Here is a 6,000-nt window from a genome sequence, read left to right on the forward strand (position 1 = left end):
TGTATTTTCATTAATCAATTGATTTACTTCATTATATTGTACACAAAAATATCACCAATTATAATATCGAAAAAAATATTTTATAAGATCTTTTATAGATTATGTGAAATTATATCAAATTAAAATATAAAATATTTCGCGCAAACCATTCACATTTTGGTTTTTCTAATCTGGAACTTAATTAATTTGCATATTAAGATAAACTTATTTTTACATAATCTACGAATAAATAAAATATTTAAAAGCAGGCACGTTTTTTTCAAGTATAATTTAATTATCTCTACAAATATTGAAAGTTTTATAAAAATCACATTAAAAGTTCATTTATTTTTGAGAAAAAATTTTGATTGTTAAATAATTAAATTAATTAAGCATTAAATATCATTTTCTTTATAAAATATAAGAACAATTTTTATCCAACTAATATATATATATATGTATATCGGCCATTATTAAATAAATTTTTTCTCACGAAAAAACGGATTTAACGAACAATCTTAATATAGTTATATACAAACGATGACTGAAGCAGAATGTCAGATATTGACTAAATATTGTACTTTGTTAGAAAAATAAATAAAACTTTAAAAATCAAAGTCAATTTTGCCAAGCGACACATTATATGTTTCTTTGCATTTTTAAAGAATTCTGTATGTTTCTCTTTCGCATATATGATATTGATTTCAGGTCTACATATAACAATGTAAAAATTATTAATGATGAACTAAACTTTCGATCTCACCTATGTGTAATTTTTTAAAAATGGATTCAAGAAAAAATTTTTTTAAAAATTGAAATAATAATCGTTAAAAATAGAGATGGAATATTAATACTATAAACACACCATAAATATAAATTTTATAAATTCTATATATAAATATTTAATGCAATCAAATTGATTGATGCACACATACTTTGATTGTCGTTTAAGAAATATTCTGTAAATAGCATTATAGGAATCTTGGAATAATTATGAATATATGAATCATTTGATTATTCAGAATAATTTAAATTTGTTAGAGAATGTATTTAAATTATTATTAAAAGGTGTACATACATTAATATAATATATTTTGAATTGTTCTTTATTTTGATTGACGGAATTGAAAAATAACTAACATAATATAATAGCCTATTTTTAAACATAATAATCATGTAACATAGTAATTATAAAAATTAATGCATTGCTAACTATGAAACAAATGTTTTCGCCAAAACCAGAAACCTTCTCTAAATAATTATCCCTATGAATTAATAATACACATTTATTATAATACTATTGATCGTCAAAAAAAACTCTACATATGTAACATTTAGTCTTCAAAATAATTTTTATAATTCATTTGTGAGTAATTTTTCAGAACTTCCACATTAAATAATTTTGTATTTTCTAAGTTTTTAAAATAAAAATTCTTATATTAACATGCTGAAATTACAGTAATTAAAAAAATATCTCAATAATTATGTGGAGATAATTAATATAGAGATTATCAATTAGATTTTCTCAAGATGGTGAGTTTAAGCACAATACATCGCATATAATATAATAAAAAAAAACTTCTAATCTCTCTTTACATTCTTTATATACTATAATTTTGTGCTTATTATCTACATTAACAAACTAATTATAAAAGCTATTTTCCTCATATGCAGATTTGACAATTAATCTAGGTTATTAAAAAGAATATGATAAATGTCCTTTTGAAACAAATTAACGTTAGAAAACGAAATAAACATACAACTTTAAATAATATTACATATATGTATGTCAAAAATGACACAAAAACGTACAAATAAATATAAATTCGTTTTTATTATTATTATAAAAATTACTTACTATAATTACTTAATAAATTAATTGATTCATATTCTAAACATTTTCATATCATTATCATAGCATTTCAATATGACACATATTACATAATCATTTTGACATTTTGAGATGTAATGCGTTATAAAATCTAATATGAATATTTCATATATTAGTATGTTACTATATTATATATATATATATATATATATATATATATATTTATAATAATTATATTTATTATTATATGTATATAATATATAATTAATAAAATAAATAAAACAGTATATAATATATTATTTATAATTTAATATATCTAAAATAATTCTTGTTTATTATATAAGAAATTATAATTGGAGTATAGTAAACATCCAATTTTCAAATAATAATATCACATATATACATATATGTATATCATAAATAACAGCTATTATAACAATGTACAAATCGATATATTTTATCATTACTATTGCTAAATGCATTACTCATATTATTATCATTTCGATCATACAGACATGAAAAATTAATATTTATATAAAATATTCATACAAAAATTTTTGAAAACAACATACACATAAATTAAATTAATTGACTATATTGCTTCTATAATTCTAAAATATTTTTAATAATATAGATTTAAATTTCTAACGCTATAATTACCTCCTAAAATTTCATATGGACATTTCGTCAATGATTTAACTGATCAGTTAATATTTTCTTTTTCTTTCTAATTTTTAAAATTTTTTAAAAAATACTTAGCCAAAAATTTTAAAAAATTTTTAAAAAACGACTTTTTTTAAATTTTCCCACTTTTTCTGTTTTTTTGGGTTTTTTTTTAAATTTTTTATAGGCCGAAAAAAGGAAAAAGGGGGAAATTTTTTCCTTTTTTTTCATTTTTCAAAATTTTTTAAAACCCCCGAAAAATTTTTTCCCCCCCCAGTTTTAAAATTTTTTTGCTTCGAATTTAAATGGGAGCCCTATATTATTATTTTGGGGGGGAAAAAAGCGAACAAATGTTAATAAAAATGTTCCAATGCGGGGAAAAAGACAAGGGCAAAATGGTTTTCGGGCGTGCACTTTTCCGTTTTTTCAAAAATTTCCCCCAAAAAAATTTCCCCCCTTTTTTATGTAAGTAACCTGGGCCGTGGGTTTGGGGTCTGTCATATTGGTAAACCCAAGCCCTCGAAAAGGGCCGTCTTTACTTTTAAAAAACCCCCAAAATTTTTTGTACAACTTTTTTGGGGGAACAAATTTTTTTAAAAGGCATATTTTTTTAAACCTTTTTTTAATAAATCTCTTACTGCACGTTTGATTTTTTGTCTTTTTAAAACCCCCAAAAGTTTTCTTTTTTAAAACCCTTTTAAAATTTTTTTTTTTTTTTTAAAATCTGGAAATCGAGTCCCCCTTAAGTTTGCCACATAGTCTACAGGGGTTTTAAAACCCCCTTTAAAAACCCCCACTTCTCTAACTGCTAAAAACCCGGGGTTTTTTTTGTTAATGCGAGATGTTCCGCTATTTTTTTTTTTCAGATTTTCCCTTTTTTTTAACAAAAAACTAAAAAAAATTTTTTTCCCCCTTATTGGGGGGGGGGGGGGGGGGGGGGGGGGGAAAAAAAGGGGGGGGAAAGGGGGGGAAAAAGAAAAAAATATAAATGGATGTTGAAGGGGGTTTTGTAAAATTCGATTTTCGCAAAAATTTTAAAAAAATTTTTTTAAAAAATTTTTTTTTTCTTTGGGGGAAAAATTTTTTTTTTTTTTTTTAAAACCCCTTTTTTAAAAAAAAAAAAAACTTGGGGGGGGAAAAATTTTTTTTTTTAAAAATAAAAAAATTTTTTTTAAAAAAAAGTTAAAAATTTTTTGGGATTATGTATAATAAAAAAATTTTTTTTTAGAAAAAAAAAATAAAAAAAAGATTTTTTGATAAAAGTTTTACTTTCAAAATAAAAAAAGTAGCAAATTTTTTTTTTTACGCAAAAAAAAATGGAATGGAAAAATCTCAATCAAATTAATATAAAAAAAAGAAAAAAACCCCCAAAGCACAGTCAATACTGCTTTAAAAATTTTTGGTTTTTTTAAAGGGTTTTATTTTTTTAGGGAAAAAAAAAAGAGTTACAAAAAAATTTTTAATTAAAATTTTTTCCCCCAAAAAGGGGGCATTTTTGTGCTTTTCCCCCAATTTTTTTTAAAAATTTAACCTTTAAAAAAACTCTTTATTTTAAAAAAAAAATTTAAAATAATTAAAATTTTAAAATTTTTTTTTTTTTTAATTTATCTAAAATGGGGTTTTTTTAAAGTAAAAAAAAATTTAAAAAATTTAAAAATAAAAATCTGCGAAATGGATTTTTCGAAATCATAGAATAATATGAAAAAGTTGGGCGTTTTGATTATTTTTTAAAAAAGGGAATTTTTTAAATTTTTTATTTTGAAATTTTACTTTTTTTAAATTTTTTTTTAAAAAGGGGGATGAATTGTTAGAAAATTTTTTGGGGGAAAATTTTTTTTAAAAAAAAAATTTTAAAATTTTTTTTTAATTTTTTTTTTTTTATTATTTTGTAAATAAATTATTGCAAAAATTTTATTACCGAAAAAAAAAAAATCTTATAAGATCTTTTTTCAAATTTTTTGGGGGGTTATTCAAAAAAAAAAAATTAAATATCTCGCAAATTATTTCCCCTTTTTGGGGCCCCCCGGGTTTTTTTTAAAATTTTTGTGGAATATTTAAAAAAGATTTTATATAAATAAATAAAAATTCTGCAATTTAAAAAAATTTTTGTAGAACTTTTAATTTAAAATTTTTTTTTAAAAAGATGAACTCTAAAAATTTTTTCATACTTTATAAGTAAATTAAAAAATTTTAAAAAACAGGCTTGGTGTTTTTTCAAGTATTTTTAAAAAATTTTTTTCACAAAAATTAAAAAAATTTTTTAAAAAAATTTTTTTTTAAAAGTTTTTTTTTTAAAAAATTTTAAAAAATTTGATTGTTTTTTTTTTTAAAAATTAAAATTAAAAATTATACAAACATAAAATTTTTTTAAAAAAAAGAAACAATTTTTTTTTTAAATGATATATGTATATAATATAAAATTTATATATATATATATATATACTTATGTAAATAATTTTTTAAAAAACCTTTTTTTTTTAATTCGGGGGAAAGGAAAATTTTTAAAAAAACTACCCCCAAAAAATTTGGGTTTTATTTTTGCTTAAAATCGGTTTTTAAATAGTAGTTTATTAAAAAAATTTTTTGAATGCTATTACTAATTTTATTAAATAAAAAAAAAAAAAAAATTTTTTTTTAAAAAATTCCCCATAAAAAAAATTTTTTTAATTAAAACTAAAAAATATGTTAATTAATTTTATAATTTTTTGTGTGTTTTTTCAGAAAAAACTGCACCCCGGTAATATTGTAAAATTTTTTTAAATCTTAAAATTTTAAAATTTTTTATTGAAAAATTTTTGTTTTGAAAAAAAAATTAAAAAAAAAAAAATTTGAATAAAAATTTTTAAATTAATATAGAGTTGTCAATCAGATTTTTTTAAGGGTTGCCCAAAATCAAAACACAAAACTTTTTATATAATGAAAAAAAAAGAACATCACTAATCTCTCTATTACGTTTTTATTTACCCCCAAACTATTATCCCACAATAACAAAAATTAATTATAAAAAACTATTTTTTTTATTAAAAAATATAAAATATTTTTTTTTTTTCCCCAACCCTTTATATAAGAAAAAAAATTTTATCATGCCAAAGAATTACGATTTTTTTTTTAAAAAACAAAATTTTAATTTAATTGATTAATAATGAATTAAAAACTGCTTGGGAAACCCAAATTTTTTCCCCAAAAATCCTCTTTAAACGCAAAAAACCCTTTTAAATTTCAAGGTACTTTTTTTTCAAAAAAAATTTTTTAAAATTTTTTTTTCATAAAATCTTTGTTTATTATAGTACAAATTATCAAAAACATTACAGAAAACTTTTTTAAAAAAAATAGAAAAAATTTTTTTGGGAACAAGCAATTTTTTTAAATTAAGAGGAAAAACACTGAAAGATTTTAAGAAAATGGAAAAAATTTAAGAGGGGGGGCTATCCAAATTTTACAATCTTTTTAGAAAGGGAAAAATTATATTGTTGGGGTTTTTCCCTTCCCTTAAACCAAAAATTTAAGGAAAAAAAAAATTATAGAAG

The sequence above is a fragment of the Nylanderia fulva genome, unplaced genomic scaffold (genome assembly GCF_048542155.1).
Source record: "Nylanderia fulva isolate GAGA-0341 unplaced genomic scaffold, ASM4854215v1 Scaffold159, whole genome shotgun sequence".
NCBI classification, from domain to species: domain Eukaryota; kingdom Metazoa; phylum Arthropoda; class Insecta; order Hymenoptera; family Formicidae; genus Nylanderia; species Nylanderia fulva.